The following is an 18,469-nucleotide window of genomic DNA, read 5'->3' as shown; positions in this document are numbered from 1 at the left end:
AAAATTGGATTCGGAAGTGGACTTTTTCCACGACATAGCCCACTACATCTAGGCAACTAAGACTTTAAGCTTGGTCAAATGAGTGCACATTCTCACAATATAGCCTACTAAAAACAATTCTTGCAATGACGCCTCCAGGGCTCCGTACTGGATTAATGTAGCCTACTTTCTTTCCGGTGCAAAACAAGAATAATGTTGATGCGGAAACACTTCATGAATAAATAACTGTTTAAGTAGCCTAATATTCTAGCCTACTCAAACCAAACAACTCTGAAATATAGGCTATAACACTGAACTGACAGATATCACAGGAAAAAAAAACATTGAGAACATCAGCAGCTCCAGAAGCACAACTCTGAATTTTGGTGAAGGCTTATATTTTCTCTGTTTATTTTTTCTGTCTCGGCAAAGTAGGCCTAGGCTAGCCCTGATGCACTGTAAAACTCTGAACGAAACATTTCATCACACGCTGCTATCATCTGTAATAGCCTACAGACTTCTTGACTCACAGTGGCTCAAACGAAAAGAGTATTTCTCTGTTGGGATAGTGATGACAAACCGAGAGGGATGAATGACAGCAGCAGGGTTTTCCTATATCTCATACAAATCGTGCAGTCTTTGTTAATAGTCTAATTTATAATAATGTTCTGTGGTCTGTCATGGATTTGCACTAAATTGCTCTTATAGGCGAAAAAAATGGCGTTCCGCATTAGTTCAATACGAGCACATATTTTTCCCTTTCAAATAGCGGGACTGTTCCGTTTTTTACGGAACGGTTGGCAACCCTATATATATAAAAAAAAACCTTGATTATGGCTAGTCTACCTAACATGCCAGACAAACAGGGCAAATGCTCTCCTCTCCATAATGGACTGCGTGACCGTATGTCCTACCGTCATGGAAAATCCATTTCGCCGTCAAATTCAGACGAGGCTATTTTGCCCCATCACGAGGGAACATCATCTGAATACAGTGGGTCCCCGTTAAAAATTGACACTTCATTCACGATCATGGTGAATGGTGAAATGTAAGTACAACTGCAGCCGCTTGGGGGCAGCATAGTCCGCTGTAGCGTTTCACGGTCGAACCAGACGGCACATTCGACAGCAAGGGCTGTGATTGGCCGAGTTTTCAGTGCGTTTCTCTGTGTTTTTAGCAGCCCCTGCAACATGCTAGTCCACTGTAGCCTAAGCCTTGTACATAATGTTAAACATAGTTTTGGATTCAGTGGCAAGATTTCTTGATTGTACAGTGTCTGTCTCTCAGTAATGTTTTAAAATGAGAGCTTCGTCAGCTGGCAGTAGGCTACTTTGTTGGTAGTCATGAGAAGTTCGCTTGCTAACAGAACATAAAAATGCTGCCCAGAAACCTTGTGAATAGTTCTGACACTAACGAGGTTGAAATATAGCCTTTGCCTACAGCATCTCCTTAACAGTAATGTTAACAAAATGACAGCATTCATATGACAAAGGAAAACGAATCCGGTCACTCAAGACTGTGCCGCAGCCGTGGGGCAGAAGACGCTTGGTGGCCGCCCACAACGTTATAAACTTAACCTAAATAGTCGGCTGCTGTAAGCTACAATCGGATTTTATTGTATACCCCTGTTGTCTCAATGATAATAACATCTCATTTCCGACTATATTTCAAAGTGTGCTGTTCATTTGCATTAATAACATAACATCGTATTTTGTCATTTTTGGCGAAGACATGCATTCCGTTAGGGATATTGACCCAGACAGCAAAATATATTTGGGCCAGATTTGGTCCAGATCTTCATTAGCATTTGGCGCAGATCCTCTAAACGGACCTGCCCCGGGGTCATTTCTTCCAACGGGCCAATACCGGAACAGGTTGGAATTACGGATCAGAGACAGATCTGGGCCAGAACTGGCCCAGTACAGTTAATATTGCCATGGCATTTGGTGCGGATCTGGCCCAGACTCATATTCTACATCTGGGGCTCATCTGGCCCTGGTCTGTGAGTCATATTTAAGCTACCACACAATTTGTAATTTTCAAAATAGTTTTTTATTTTAAAAAGGCAAAAGAGAACACTGTGTCCGCTAGCCTAAGCTTAGGCCTAGGCCTACAACATAACAGAAACCAATATGTGAAATATAAGGCTTATGTTGATAAACAAACTCCGCTAAACGCACTGAAATAAAATGTCATGTTAACATAGTCCGTTGCATCTAACCGGCTGATGTCCCGATGATGATGACGACGGCGCTCAGCTGTGTCGGAGGAAGATTACTGGCAGTCTGGGGAGCACTGAAAGCTCAGAACAGTTGGGCGATCCTGCAGATCAGCAGGTCGGTGGACTTTGACAGCGACAGTTTGTTGTTTCGTGAGAGTTCTTCGACGTTAGCTAGGCTACTCAATCCAGACTGCAGGGCAGGCTGCTATCATGGCAGCTCGCAGGTCAGCAGCAGTTCCTTGGTCGCGGCAGCGGCAGATCTCTCGCAGAGGCTAGTAGCTGTCCTGAGAAATATTTTCGAGCAGACGGTGAATAGCAGCGCCGTTCACGGATGGATGTCAGAGGACCAGGGCAAAAACTAGCCCAATGGACTAACTTTAAAGTTAGGCATCAACCTGCGATTCTTCCTCACTTCTCCTGTGAGACGTACAAAAAGCACACAAAGCAAAGAAACAAAGAGTAAATATTTGATTCAACATCCAAAGATTATTTTATAACAGTATAGTATGCCAACAACGCATTGCATCCCAAACCGGATAAACTGGAGGACAGCGACAATTCTTGTGGACCTTCGATAAAAAGCCTAGTGTTTACAGCCAAGTTTTTCCACTCTAAATCCATTTTAAACAGGCTTAACAAACGCTGGCCGTCTATGCAATACCTGCAGTGCTACTAGCAGCAAGGCTATCTACATTCAAAGTGGGTAACGTTAGCGCTAATGGCTACGAATTTGCAGCTAACACACAATGGACACGATATTAAGCGATTTTGGTGAATAATAAGCAAAGCTCACCAATTTAACCTTAAAGCTCATGTTCACGTTGTGCATGTTTAAAAGAACCTACAAGCTAACCGTAGCTACTACCCAGCTTGTCTGGCACGTTTCAGGTTGTCAGAATTTCAGAGTAAACTAAGTTTGTAAACTTTCATGTTTAATACAGGCCTAAATATTTAGCAGACTAAAATGACATCAACACCAGTTTACATTTAAAATGATACTTGTATAATGTACTTACCAATAATCACAAAGACGGTGCAGCCTGTAGTCTTCCACTCTGCATAATCACATAACGTAGAGTTGCACTTGCAGGTTTATGTGGGGGGAAAGTGTTCCGTTAGTTGTGGCGCGTCAGGTCTGCGCAGCTCCTGCGAATCTGGCCCACACCCGCCGGGCGGACTAAATTCAGTTGTGGCGCGTCTGGTCTGCGAAGCTGCCCCGGATAGGCGCCGCACCCGCTGGATGGACTGTCACAGTCAGAAGCTAAATACAAGTCTGGCGCAAAGTTGGTGCAGATCTGCATAGTGAGTGCGACTGCTGCGCGAATCTGCTGATTCAAAAACGGATCTGGCACAGATGTAAATGCTGTCTGGGGAACATATTTAACATTCTCTAACCATCGTGATTTCGAATTGGTGCAGTTGTCAGCACAAAAACTCATTTTATTATTTTGCTCTTTTGCATTGCTCTATGCTATTCTATGGTGCTTTCTGCCTCTTGGTTGCGCATGCATGTTTTCGTGACGTTTCATAGAAATCCATGTAGCCTATAATGAGCGCATAAAACGACTTGTTTTGGGACATTAATCTAGGCTACGTTAAGCTTTAAGGATTGAATGTCCTTAATTTATTTATATAGGCCTATTTAGGCTAGGCTACTTGCGCAAACCCTGGATAGACTTTTATTGCCACACAACAATATTGGTGGTATTTGTTACATTAGCTTCAAAAGGCACCGCTTCAGAAAGCTGCACTGCTTGTGAAAGAAGGGGGTGGGGGAGGGGAGCTTGCAGCCAAGTGTCGGAAAAATGCATAGCCTACAACACAGAACCCGCTTCTCGCATTAGTCACTGACAGTAGACACTCTTCCAGCCTAATGACTTTCACACATTTTGAATGATTTACAGTATGCCTAGACACATTAGCGCTCCACGTGTAGAAACTGTGCAGAATACAATGTGTGAATGATGCTCAATGATTTGCCAATAGCCTATAAAAGTCTTCTGCTGGGTTGCATGTACTGTAGGCTATAGCCTACAGTTTTACTGTAGGCTACATGTTTTCAGCCTTTATTGGTTAAATGACCATTTTTATTACGAAAATATTTCTTAACTTCAAAAACTCAGTGTCTAAAACTCGGTGTCATTCAGACTCAACCCTCTTGACGTTTGGTGATTAATTGACAGCTGTTTTGGGACACGTTAAACTTTCTTTATAATGAACGCATAAAACGACTTGTTGTTTTGGGACATTAAGCTACGTTAAGCTTTTTCGCATTAAGGATTGTATGTCCTTAATTTATTTATATTTAGGCTACTTGCGCAAACCCTGGATACTTTTATTTCCACACAACAATATTGGTGGAACAATATTTGTTACATTAGCTTCAAAAGGCACCGCTTCAGAAAGCTGCACTGCTTGTGAAAGAAGGGGGTGGGGGAGGGGAGAAAGCTCGAGTAGCCGAGAGAGACGCCGAGAATGATCGGTTGAAAGCGGAGGTCAACAACCTCAAACGAGAGCTTCAACAACTCCGAGAGACCAGCCACTTGGAGTGCCACAGAGACATTTTACAGGAGATGACAGCTGGAATCGGAGAACTTCAGGCGACGCTACGTGAGCAGAGAAGTTATTCGACGCCTGAGAGACCAATCCCCAGGTGCACCTCGACACCAGCTCCAGAAACGTCCTCCTTGCAGATGTCTCCATTGGCCCTCTCCGTCACACTCAACGACAGCATCCAAGTTCCTAGTCAACACGCAGACGTGACCTTGCGTGATGTTGGTCCCGAAGACCACGCTAAGATTCACCAACAGAGCTACGGCCAAGTGGGCAGATACGGATGTTTGCTCTTCAGGTCCATCGTCACAGAGGAACACTATAAAGCCTGGAGCAAAACCACCAACTGGGATGGAGCGAAGGGCAAGCGAGCACTGCCGCAGAATGTGAAACACTTTGTGGTCTCAACACTACAACGAAAGTTCCCTGCTATGGGGAGGAGTGAACTGAAGGACTGCATCAATAAGATCAACGAATTCCTCCGCACAACACGCAGATCTTCCCAGGGATTCAACGTGCTTTAAATTTAGACTGTAGAATGTTGAATGTAGACTGTTCATTATTTCAATATACGTTTTCTCTGAAGCACTTTCCCGACTTCGTCTTTCTATAGGCTAAGCATATCATGGAGATAGAGCAGAAAACTGGATTTAACTAAACAAATGTAACTAAGTAAACTGATTGTTTACTCTACAGTAGGCTATGTTCCCCCTCTCAGGCTGTACAGTAGGCCTATGGAAAGTAGACTAATGAGCTTAGACACATTAGCGCTTCCAGCCTAATGACTTTCACACATGAATGATTTACAGTAGACACATTAGCGCTCCACGCAGTGGCGTAAATATAGTTGGTGCAGCAAGTGCAGTCGCACCAGGGCCTGTGACCTCCGTCGCTACCCCCGCAATGCAATTGCTGGAAAATTCTATACCGGTCCTTTCTGACTACCTGCGTGCCTTTGACCAGGCCAAGGCTACAGCGCAGACACTCGCAAATAAATGGGGGTTCAGAGTACATTTGAAAAGGTTAGAGCACGGAGAGTGAAGCAACACTTTGACGAACTATCGGAAGATGAACGCTTAACAAAGGCGAACACTTTAACAGGGGGAATTAATTGGGCATGGATCATTGTGCTGAACGGTATTTGTCAATGAGCAGAAACACACACGACATTCAAACTATTGATAAGATGTACTGGTCTGTATCTATAGGCTAACATTGGACAAATAAATGACACTGACTCGCCATATCCTGACTCAGGAAAAAAAAACATTTTCTTGCTTTGCCGCAAACTTAGCAATGAAATCATAGGCCAGTTTGCAGGTAGCCTAACGTCTTTTTCATAGAAGGGAGAGCCTAGTCTCTCCTGTGACATGGAGGTGCGCAAATAGTTTTTAATAGCCTGTTCAACTTCGAAAAGCTTCGTTCACCCGATGCCAGTCACTGATCGCAATTTCAAAGTTCGGAAAGCTTCATCTTTTTAAGTTTTAAGTGCAGTGGCCCCTATCTGCCCCCTTTGGAATTATATCTCGAGCCTATTATAAGGTCCAGTGCGTTATGTCCTGGGATTCGGATGTGCTCAAAAAGAAAAGAAAAAACACTTTTTTATAGATGGTTATGAGGAGCAATATGAGAGAGAAATTTGATGATCATTGATCGTTGTTTTGGGACGTTAAGCCTTTTCCATAGGCGTCAGTGAAGGAGATTGAAGAATGACCATTTTTTTATACGAAAATATTTCTTAACTACAAAAACTCAGTGTCTAAAAACTCAGTGTCATTCAGACTCAACCCTCTTGTTGTTTTATTATCTTTTTCGTTGTCGTTTGAACGTTGGCAAGCAGGCATGTTGCGGTTGCAATTTAAGTGAAATTTCTACAGTAGGCCTACAACATGCTGTAGGCTGGGCTACTGTCAATGTACTTCAATTGCTGTACAGGTTATATAATCAATTAGCTAAATCATTTGTCCAGCTGTTTAAACATTTTTTCGTGCTACATTCAAACGCAAAAGGTGCTTTGATATATTTTTCGTTTGAACGTCGGCAAGCAGGCATGCTTTGGTTGCAATGAATGAGGATAATTGCTTTTTTTTGCATTATTTTGAATATGACTCTCTCCAGTCTCAACAGCACATACTTTTTCCACACGCTAAGTTCTAACACACATAGGCTATCCCCTCTCGCTTTCTCTCTCTCCATCCCTGCACACGGTGCTTTCTTAAAGGAGCTGCACCATTTTACAACAATTGCATCTACATTTTCATATTAGAATGTTTTGTCAAGTGTAAGCTTAAACTACCGTGATCAATTTAAGTTCCCGTGCCCCCGCTGCGTCATGGAAGCAGTAAGTCAGTCGCATCAAAAATAGTAGTGGCACCCAAGTGACACCTTGTGGTTGTTTGTGTCAACTGCAGTTTGTGCCATTTCTGCCGAGAAAATGGGGATCGTGATTCCTGAAGGAACCCGTCCAAACTTAACAGGGACCCACTGTAAATTCAATGGGATAAGCGACATAGCCTATAGTCATGCAGCTTGATCCTGCCTTCAAATGATAACAAAATAACGTTTACGGTTCAAGGCTGAGCTTCCCAGAGCTTCCCAAACAAAAAAAATGAACGAACGATTCATAGCCGAGTAATTTCATGGCTAATAATAGCCTATATTAATTTTGCCAGGGGCGTCGCCAGCCGATTTTACCGGGGCTTCAGCTCAGCCCGGGTAGCCAAAAAACTGACATTTAACTTTTTTATTTCGTTGTGCATTCTATCCCTCGTAGCCTGTTAGAACAAGGAATCTCGAACACTAAACTCTGACAAGGAGAATCAGAACGGGCGGGGCGGGGCTGGGCTGGGGGTGGGTGGAGAGCGGCAGAGGGTCGCTTTGCGGTCTGGTCTGAGATCAGTGGATCTGTGCTCTCAACTATTGCAAGCCGTTCAAGACAAAACGTCTGTCAAAATAACGCCTCCACTTGTAGATTTTTTACTTCTTCAGGAGTAAAAAATAGACGTCTGAGCGTCAGACATCAAATTTTTACGTGTGCCACGCGCAAAAACTTTGCGTCTGACGCCAGAAGTAAAAAAATTACGTCTGGGTGATTTGCTGCAATAGAGCATCACAGTCCCGCCCCTCCTCCGAGAGAGCTTAAATTTCCCATTCATTTCTCCCATTGACGTTTTGGAAAAATCCGTATCTAAAGAGTTTTAGAGCATGTCTTAGGCTAATCAGCTACGGCGTAACACTCATAAGCATACAACATAATTTTGAGTGAAAAAACGAATAGAAAGTCCAAAAAAAGTCAAAGGTACAAGACTGTGTACATATTTTCATTTCCGAGCGAAGGAACTACTCATCCCATAAACCACCGCGTCTTGGATTACTGTTTTTGGATTGTTTGCCCTGGACCTTGTGTGTTGTGCTCACTCATTGACTTTCAATTGTGCTCTGCCATTGCCTGCTGTTGCTCGAAACGGTTCTTGTTTTTTCACTGAACATTAAATTACAGTTTAACCCGTTACCATTTTTGCTTGTGTCCTACTTCGGGGTCCAACCAGTACCTCTGGCCTACTGGCCGTAACAATCCTGATGCATGGACTGGTGCATTGTCTGCTCTCGGACCACCATATTCAGTTTATTAACTTGCTGTGAATTATTACACAAAATGTACGAAGAAGTATTTCTAGGTTAATGATTGATAGTATAAGTATGCTTTTTTGATCCCGTGAGGGAAATTTGGTCTCTGCATTTAACCCAATCGGTGAATTAGTGAAACACAAACAGCACACAGTGAACACACAGTGAGGTGAAGCACACACTAATCCCGGCGCAGTGAGCTGCCTGCTTCAACGGCGGTGCTCAGGGAGCAGTGAGGGGTTAGGTGCCTTGCTCAAGGGCACTTCAGCCGCGGCCCACTGGTCGGGGCTCGAACCTGCAACCCTCCGGTTACAAGTCCAGAGTGCTAACCAGTGGGCCATGGCTCGTACAGTATGAAGGCTACAGTAGCCTGGCTAATGTTAACTAGCATTACCAACCTCCCTGCAAAACTTACCACACAACTTCGTAGGTTTGATAGGTCTTGTCCCTCATGCTGGCCCTTACAAAACCCACAAGCTGACCCTCGACACACAACAGTCAATAATGCGACCCGATTTAAAGTGGTTTTCACCCCTTTGGACACTCTTGATTTCGTCCTTGAAACAGTGAAATATTCACGGGGGCATGGACGGTTTGCTAACATTAGCCATTTTACTGCAGTGTCTAGCCGGTGGTAGCATCCAGCTTGTGCTATCAGCTAACTAGCTAGTTCAAAGGTTTAAGTACTTAATGGGGTTATACAGGGCTTTTTATGCCTCGACTAAGTTGATGTTTCATATAAACAACAATTCATGTTCACAGAAACAACAAGGTCACTAAAACATAATATATTTCATACCTGTGTTGCAGCATGTAGGCTAATGTTAGCAGCATTATAATGACATTCTAATGTCTGAAAGGCTAATGATTAGCTAGCCTATCGGCTACCTGAAAAGTTAAGTGTTCAAACTAGCATTTACAGTGTTCTATTTGATGGTGTATTGGCCCTGACTAAGTTCGTGTGATATATAAACCACAATCCTTGTTGATACAAGTACCAATGTTCGTCTAGAAAGTTTTTATTCACATTAAGATTTTCGCCATAGGCAGTAAAAGACTCCACCATCTTTGTCAATAATTTTCGCTGATAAAGTTTCAAACTATGACCTTAACGGCCTTTCCACCAATCAGAGGCATCACTGTGGGATTGTTCAGGATTGTGGGTAATGAAGTACTTATCCAAGACATCGTGAATAAAAGACATTTATCTCAAAACGAGGTTAGTGCCCCGTGAACTTTTGGCGTCTATATGAGCATACATAATCGCTTAGTACAGCCGTAGCTGGTTTTGAGTCTACCATGTGCAGTTAAGTTTTTATGGCTTATACCCGAATTGTCAATGGAGAAATTGCATTGAATTCTTACTTCCGGAAACTCCTGTGGGCGGGACTGTGATGCTCTATGCCAGAGCCTTTGTGCCAGAGTAGACACAGCATTGGCTGCTGGAAACAGGAAATGCAGCCGCTATAGTTGCAGCAGAAGAAACAAGATGCCAGAGCATCGAAAATCGAAAAACGACCTTTTATCTGTATTTTTAAAAAACAAAATAGGAAATTCCCTCGTGTTTTTGTTTTGGATATTAAACTTTGTATCCCTACGACCGAAATCCAAAATCCGCACTACAAGAATGTGAAATCGGCACTTTCCTCAATTTTTCATTTGGCCTATCCCCGCTAGGCTGTCCTACATTGAAACCTATGACGTTTTAATTAGAGACATGTTTGTAAACAAGCTAACTTACGAAGAAATGTCAGCTACGTTGTATCAACTAGGAGCAAGGGGAGTGGAAGCCGTAGAACGCACAGCTGGGGAAAATCTGACAACAATTCACTGGCCTAGCATGAGGCACGAAAATATGCATTTGGGCTCCTCTGTTGTTCTGTATGCGCGACTAGCCTATCGTTGCCTGTATTATGTTGGTAAAGGAGAATAGTAATGGAGAAAGAATCGAGAATGAGCTGTCCTTGCATAGGGGCGGAGGGGGATGGGGGGGGGGGGGTGCACGTGATAATTGGCCTAAGGAAGCATATAGCCAGCCGACCAAAGACATAGGCTATTTGGTTATGGTTATGATAATGGTATTTCGCAGATGCTTCTGTTCAAAGTGACATAGGCCTACAACTAATTTATATTCATATTGTAACAACTGAGGCAACAAGTTTCAAATCAGTACATTTATTGAGTCAGGAGCGGGGAACACAGACAGGTCAAAACATCATTATAGAACACACAAGGCTAGTCACTAACACATGCGCAATACTCGAACAGGTAGTCACACACAGTGTTGCCACAGTTACCTTGAAAAAGTAATCTGATTACTGATTACTCCTTTAAAAAGTAACTTAGTTACTTTACTGATTACTTGATTTTAAAAGTTAGATTACAAGTTACTATATTAGTTACTTTCAGCAGCTGCCGACAACACCCCCAACGCCAACATAAAAATGATAACCGGTTTTGCCAATACTCACTATACTGGAAGTGCATTTTAACAGCAATGTATAGCAGACATCCCAACCTAACCTATACTGAAATTCAGATGTTTGTTCAATAATGTCTAAGTACACCAAAGGCCTATTGATAGAAATTGTTATAGTAAAATATGTAGATTTTTTTTCATGTAGCCTTGGCAACTAGCCATCTTGTAGCCTATAGGCCTGAGTAATATGCAAATGAAATTACACTTGTTAAACTCACCTCAACAAGTCTTTTGCAATCATTTAACCCGCCGTGAGCAATGCTAAAGTCGCTGTTACAAACAGTGCAGTATGCAAGATTATCATTATGTTTTAATCTTTTGAGACAATTGGGTACACTTTTGTGTAGTCTGATGTGAAATGGGTCTTAAATCTTCCTTTTTGAGGGACACTGACGCTGCCATGACGCTTCTGTTCCTAGATACACTGACTGAACTGATTAATTATGTTTGGGAGAAAAGAGATATAAGCACTTACACTGAAAACTGATTGGTTGATTTAGCAAAACAGACCAGGATGCTCTCTGTCTTGGATGCGCTTCAGGCACAAACGCACCACTCCTCTCTCTCTCCCTCTCCGTTGTGTGCGCATTAAGCTATGCACACGCGATTTGAAGCAAAGATTCTAGAATCTTTGATTTGAAGTCCGGTCTGGCTTGCGTGCTCTTGTTCGCTCTAGGTTCCGGGAGATTTTTATGTAATTTGCGGGCGTCAGGAAGCCGCTATCAATATGTGGGAGACTCCCAAAACTTCGGGAGACTTGGGATGTCTAGCTAGACAGCACTTTGTCGCCAGCACAGAATGTACAATGTACCTTAATGTTGTCATGTTTAGCTGACACAAACTCAAAGTAATGACTGATGAAATGTGCATCTCTCTCTCTCCCTCCATGGTTGTTTACGTTTGTGTCGCTGCACGTGAATTGTCCTCATGCTGAAAACGTGAGCATAGCCTATGACATTAATCCCCAAGACAAGAAGAAAGCAAAGAATATATATTTTTATTAAGGAAAATGACATAGTAACGCACAATAACTTAGATAAGTAACTTTAATCTGATTACTGGTTTGTAAATAGTAGCGCGTTAGATTACTCGTTACTGAAAAAAGTGGTCAAAATAGACTAACGGGTTACTAAGTAACGCGTTACTGGCATCACTGGTCACACACAACACACATGAATAAACACATGAGGTACAACCATAGGGGTACAACCAAGGGAAGACTACACATGCTAACACACCACAAGGTAAATGCAAATACAATAGGCCTACTAAAACCGATATATCACATTCCAACATGCACATATGGCATTATGGGAGTCCGATACGAGTCAAAGTGCAGTTTAAACTGTTAAGCTAAGCCTATACCTACAAAACATAGGCAAATAAATGCATTTTGTCTATTGTCTTTTCAGTGACATTTCCCCTCTTTCTTCGAAGGGTGCACGCAACCTTAATCCCACTCCCTAGCACACCTGGAAATGAGAAGCTTGGAATGTTCTGGCGATTTTTTTCCTATGTGCAGATCACTGTCCTTCAACATCACCATCTTGCTCCCTTTGATGAACATATAGGCTAGCAATTATCCATTCGGGCAGTGGCAAAAAAATGCTGTCAGCATGCAGTAGCTTGTTGAGTGTGTGGTGGCCTCGTGTGCCTGGGTTTTCATTTTTAACTTGAATAATGACTAATTGAAATTACAATATTGAAATTCAAACCCTCATTGTATATTTGATTATTTTTTCCACAAAATGCTTCAATATTTGTGTTTTATTTTTCTCTGGGAAGTACTGTTTTAGGTAAAGGTCTTCAAATCCGTTTTTTGATCACTGTTTCAACCTTAAAAATCAAATGCACAGAAGGTACACGGACCAATGTGCAGCATATTCCTGCTCAAATCGGCGGACCATCGCAAACAGGGCTCGGGGGATTACTTTTCACAAGTAAGATTTAACATTATCATACTATTGGTTGTATTTTGTGAATGCAATATTACCAGAGAGTTGAAAAGGAGCAAGGATCTTTGTTATTGTATGTAAATCGTAGCCAGCTAGCTAGGCTACTTGCTAGGTGTTCAGGTGTTATGAACTACTTGATGAGTCATATTCCATAACACTGACTTACATTACAACTGACACAAGAATGCTATTGTAGAAATTAATCAAATATTACTAATATAACATTGGCCGGCGAATTTTACACAAGTGGCACAGATGGTGGGGTTGTTTAAGGCTCAGTCATTTCAAATTTGTGTTAAAGTTTGGTTTTCACTTCCAAGTTGAAGTTTAGGGTCTATAGAACAATTTGAGTGTCGAACACAGATAAAAAATGGCCTCTGGGGGGCGCCATAAAATATATAAACTGCTACAACTTTTCATTAGATTATCCAATTTTAACATATGAGGTATGTATGGATTCAGAATTAAAAGGAGAAACTGGTGTGCTAAGCATTTGGTTACCAGATTAAAAACACACTTTAAAATAAACACACTTCTAGCCCATGGACAGCAAAATTGTGCTTTTTTTAGATAAAGGGTGGAAATGTCCTCAAAGTTGCTATCATTTTTGCATCATTGCATCATTTTTAAAGTTGTTGTAAATAAAGGCTGGGTAATCACTCAACTCGATTTAAGATTGGTGTTCAGAATGTCCCTGAAGCACAAAGATACGTAGGATACCCATACACAAATATGTCTGCATAGAGCCTATGTGATATTAAAGGGGACATATTATGCAAATTTCACTTTTTGCATCCTTTTGTACCTCCATTTGGGTCTCTACAGCTCCTAATAACACTCCAAGTGCGAAAAAAAGCCATCCATCCGTTTTCTGTGAGTCAGTTGAACGATTTTGGTGTCAGGAATCATAGGCTTCTATGAGCCATTTTCTGGCTCCCTTATCCTGACGTCAAAATAAGGGAATTTGCATAGAACCACCCTGGCGCCACCCCTCACTTCTCAACCCCCACATAGCTCCACTCACTCGATTAGTTTAAGATCCGCCATTAGTTTGCTGGTTTAACAAGCATGGACACCGAGCGCAATGGCTACAAGCAAGAGCAAGTCACACATGAAGTGTTGTGTTGTTGGCTGCACAGAATAACACAAATCCTTGCACTTTCTCCCAGCCAAAGAGAACAGAAGAACCGAGTGGCTCCATTTCATTTTCGATGGCCATGTTCCAGCAACAGTCGGCAAAAATCTTGTGTGTGGAACCACTTCAAGGTAGCCTAGAAATCTAGACGCGCCCTTAGCGGCGCTAGTCTAGCAACTCTCCGTTGACTTGTGAGCTCTAGAAATCGAAACTAAATCTGGCATTGAAATCGTGTATAGAGTCGTTTGTTGGGCTTAACATAATGATTGATGGCAGAGTTGCAACGGTTTGGCTTGAATTCCCTGCTACTTGAAAACAAATATCCTATTGCGTCCTATTGCGTGCAGAGGGAAATTGTAAAGACAACTGATTATCCCGACCCTCGGACTGAGCACTGCGAACGGTGAGTGCCCAGACCCTACATTATAATGTGGGTCTGGCTCGCCAGGCTAACTTCAAGGCAGACTGCTTTGAAAACCTAGGACAGTACACTGAGGGATTAGCCATCAAACTTCGTTTGACAGAGGGATCTGTACCTACTGTCCGTGGCAAGTCACAAGATGAGAGACATGTAAGTACTTTCAAATAATGACTTTTGTGTTCCTATCGCAGTTACGCATGAACTAACGTTAGGTTGTTTGTGTTTTGTCATTTAGCACAAGCTAACGCAAACATTACAGCTAACGTTAGCCCTGCATCTGCTTGGAGTGAGCATTTTCTCCATTCCAAATTGCAAATGCAGCACACAGCCGATCGAGTCATATTTGACAATCCCAGTCAATAATATCTGAAAGTAATGATTGTTAAAATGTTGTCTAGACGCTAGATCTCCATTAAATATTGTCATGTTATCCACAATTGAGGCGACCAACAGCTAAAAGCCCTTAGTATAAGCTAATGTTAGCTTGTAGCCTCACTTTATAACGTTATCCAGTGTTTGCACATTTCCCCTATAGCTCTATTTCATTTAAGCTGCAAGGGTTTGTCACAATTTGTAGTCGTTTTGTCCTTACTGATGAGGAGTTAGATATGGTCATGTTATCTACAATGAAGGTGGCCAGTAAGCTCTTAGTCTAGGCTAATGTTTGCTGTTGTAAATAAAGCGAGATATAGTACTGACAGTGCAAGAAATTGTAGCCTCAGTTTTAAGCTCAAAGTAAACGTGCATGCCATTATTTTCATGTTTGGTTTTCTCTTTACTGCGCAAGACTCTACCTGGCTGCTCTGCATTACAATGAGGATGCTGCACGAGACCAGGCCACCTTATCCTCTGGGGACCCTCTCTACAGGATGCATTTCCCAAAGTACAGGAAGGGAGAGTGCAGGGTGAAACCCATCAAAACCGAGACAAGTTACATAATTTTTTATTTATCAACATTAAAAGATCTGTTCATTTTGCATGCTATTGCACTATGGTGTCTTTACAATGAACAAAACAATAAATAAATGTACAATGAAATGCTTTACAAACTATGTACATAGTTACGAAGTGTGAAATATTGCACAGGGTATGTGGAAGACTTGATGGGCTTCATCATGGGTGAGGTCTTTGTGGACCAAGAAGCATACAGGGAGGAACTCCTGAAAATAAACATTCCTCCGGACCTGTCCTCAGAGTTTGAGCACCCAGAGAAGGAGGAGGTGATCGCCAACTATGTGTCTCACTTCAATCCAGGGGAGGCAGTTTGAAGCCCACGTATTGTCCTTGGCTGTCAGGAAACTCCGACGAACACACAGGACCACACATGACGGGATGACGACCCTTATTCTGCATCCAAGGAATCCCCAACACCAAATTACAAAGCTCCTGTAGGCAAGGTATCTGTAACGACTAAAGAAAAAAAAAAACATTGCAGTAGTTAGCAGGTTACATAATCTGTCAGTTTTGTCAAAAGTGCACAAAGTACAATTGTCATATTGCATATGTCATGTTTTATTTCTGTTTTGTGTAATAAATATATTGTAATGTCTTAAATGTGTCACGAGTGTATGTTTGATACCTGCTGAATTTGCAGACAATAGCCATACATAAAAAGAAAGAAAACAACAATTGGGGCATGTGTTGGTGTGTAAGGCCATTAGTGACCTATGAACATTAGTGAACATTGCTGATAAAAACGGTAGCCTGTCACTTCTCATAAACACTGGGAAAAACTAATAAGTAGCTTAATAAATAACACATACTGCTCTATTCCCCGTAGCCGTAAGGCCCAATGGTCAGCTCTGTATATGTTCAGTGCGTTCTGAAGAGAATAAACATTCAGGCACACTGGGTATAAACCCGTCTGCTGCAGACGTCGTGTGATCTATAATGGTAAGGTAAGGTGAGGGCTATGCTAGCACAGTCCCTAGCATTATTCGTAAATGAGTGAGTAATATGGCAGCATACTCGCTAGCTCATTTGTAAATAAGTTAGTAACACGGTAACATATTTGCAGGCCTTTCTGTAGCTTAGAAAAGTTACCTGTGTAATCTCCTGGCAGCATATACTCTGCCTCAGTTAGCATTGCCCAACAATTTCCACAAGCGAACCTATATAATAATTAAAATAATAATAATAATAAAAGCTAATCAAGTGCTGTGAATCTAGTGAAGTTTCAAATACAAGCAAATGTTAAATATTGTAAAAGGACTGGCTTTGTCACAAAAAATTACATTACGTTTACTTCATAACAGGCTGAACAGGGTAAAGGCTAATAGCCAAGACTAATTTGGCACGTAGGAGAGATAGCAAATAAATTGATTTAAAAAGTTAACAAACCATTTAGAAACTGCTTGCAGCATTCGTGAAGGTGTTTCTGCAGGTGGCTCCTCTTCATCTTGATCTGGGTCCGACTCTGGGTCGAAAATGTTGGGCTAGAGCATACATGGGCAACATCCGGCCCGTGGGCTTTCCCTGACCGGCCCGCGTAAGGTCCGTGAAAGAACAATAGTCTAGAGCCTAGCATAGAGATAATGCACGCAAATCAATATCGTTGCTTTTATTATGACCGCCGCGCAGCGAAGCGGCGGTCATATAGGTTTAGTCAGATTTATTATTATTTTTTTTTTCTTTTTCGCATGCCCAAATTTCTGTCAATGAGTCCCGGGACACTGAAAGACCGGGGTAGACGAAACTTGGTGGGCATGTAACCCCATATGGATAGCATGGAACCATCTTTTTTCGTTTTGATCTGTAGCCCCCCCGCTGGACTGCACCCCCCGAAAGGAGGGTAGGGCAGACACAGTTTTCTGTGAATATCTCGAGAACCGTAAGGTTTAGGAGGACCATTTTTTTTTTTGTAAGTTGATCTCAAGTGGCCATGTCAACCCATTCCATAACCACTCATTTCATGTATAGCGCCACCTAGTTAAACACAAAAAAGTAAAAATGAGGTGTTGTAATCGCAGGTATCTGTGACCTAACATAGTCAAAACTGCACGAAATTGGAAGTGTAGGATCATTATGACACCCTCTGAATGCACGCCAAGTTTCGTGGAATTCCGTTCATGGGGGGCCACACAATAAATTAATTTATGTTACTATACACCAACTGGCCTGTAGGTGGCCGGAGACAGTTTTCTGTGAATATCTCGAGAACCGTAGGGCCTAGGAGGTCCACCTTTTTTTTGTATGTTGATCTCAAGGGGCCATGTCAACCCATCCCATTACCACTTATTTCATGTATAGCGCCACCTAGTTAAAAATTTAAAAGCAAAAATTTTGGTGTTTTCATCACAATATCTCTGGCTGACATGGTCAAAACTGCACGAAATTGAAAGTGTAGGATCATTATGACACCCTCCGAATGCATGCCAAGTTTTGTGTACTTTCGTTCATGGGGGGCCTTACAATAAAATAATTTATGTGTACATTTAGTGATGTACACCAACAAGGATTCCCGGGACACTGAAAGACCGGGGTACACAACTTGGTGGGCATGTACCCCCACATGGATAGCATGGAACCGTCATTTTTCGTTTTGATCTGTAGCCCCCCCGCTGGACTGGACCCCCGAAAGGAGGGTAGGGCAGACACAGTTCTCTGTGAATATCTTGAGAACTGTAGGGCCTAGGATGACCATTTTTTTTCCGTATATTTGCCTCCAGGGGTCATGTTAACCCATTTCATGTGCACACATGTGCACAAACAGATACACACGCACACACACACATTCACAGTAATCATACGTATGACATATACTCACACAGTAGACATATGTACGCTTCCATGCACAGGCACATACGCAGGCACACACACAAGCACGCACACACACACACACTCACACACACTCACACACACACACCCACACACATAACATAAACATAACACAAACAATCAAGAATTTCTCAGAATTATGAACAGGCAAGATGGAGGTGGGGTTGTATAAAATGAATTTTACATGTGAAATCTATGAACTAATCATGTTTTGGGACTTGTTGTCTAGCAGATACCAGTGAGAATTGAGTGTGGATAATGCAATTTAGTGAGACAGTTAGAATCATATAGGCCTTTCAGCGTGATTTCTTTTTGTGGAAAA

At 42.1% G+C, this 18,469-nt stretch overlaps 1 long non-coding RNA gene across 1 annotated transcript; it reads left to right on the top strand.

Annotated features, from left to right (window-relative positions):
• The first annotated feature begins 13,941 nt into the window (after positions 1–13,941).
• On the top strand, positions 13,942–15,291 carry LOC143099741 (uncharacterized). Its single transcript, XR_012981730.1, has 3 exons — positions 13,942–14,080; positions 14,410–14,520; positions 15,158–15,291. It is a non-coding gene; the product is annotated as an uncharacterized LOC143099741 (long non-coding RNA).
• Positions 15,292–18,469: the final 3,178 nt, after the last annotated feature.

Source organism: Alosa pseudoharengus, unplaced genomic scaffold (genome assembly GCF_046254945.1).
Source record: "Alosa pseudoharengus isolate Yale_2024_CS ecotype anadromous, Long Island Sound unplaced genomic scaffold, YU_APseudo_1.1 YU_APseudo_1.1_scf_3, whole genome shotgun sequence".
NCBI lineage: Eukaryota > Metazoa > Chordata > Actinopteri > Clupeiformes > Clupeidae > Alosa > Alosa pseudoharengus.
Note: the sequence above shows the minus strand (reverse complement) of the source record. Positions and strands in the feature narration are given on the sequence as shown.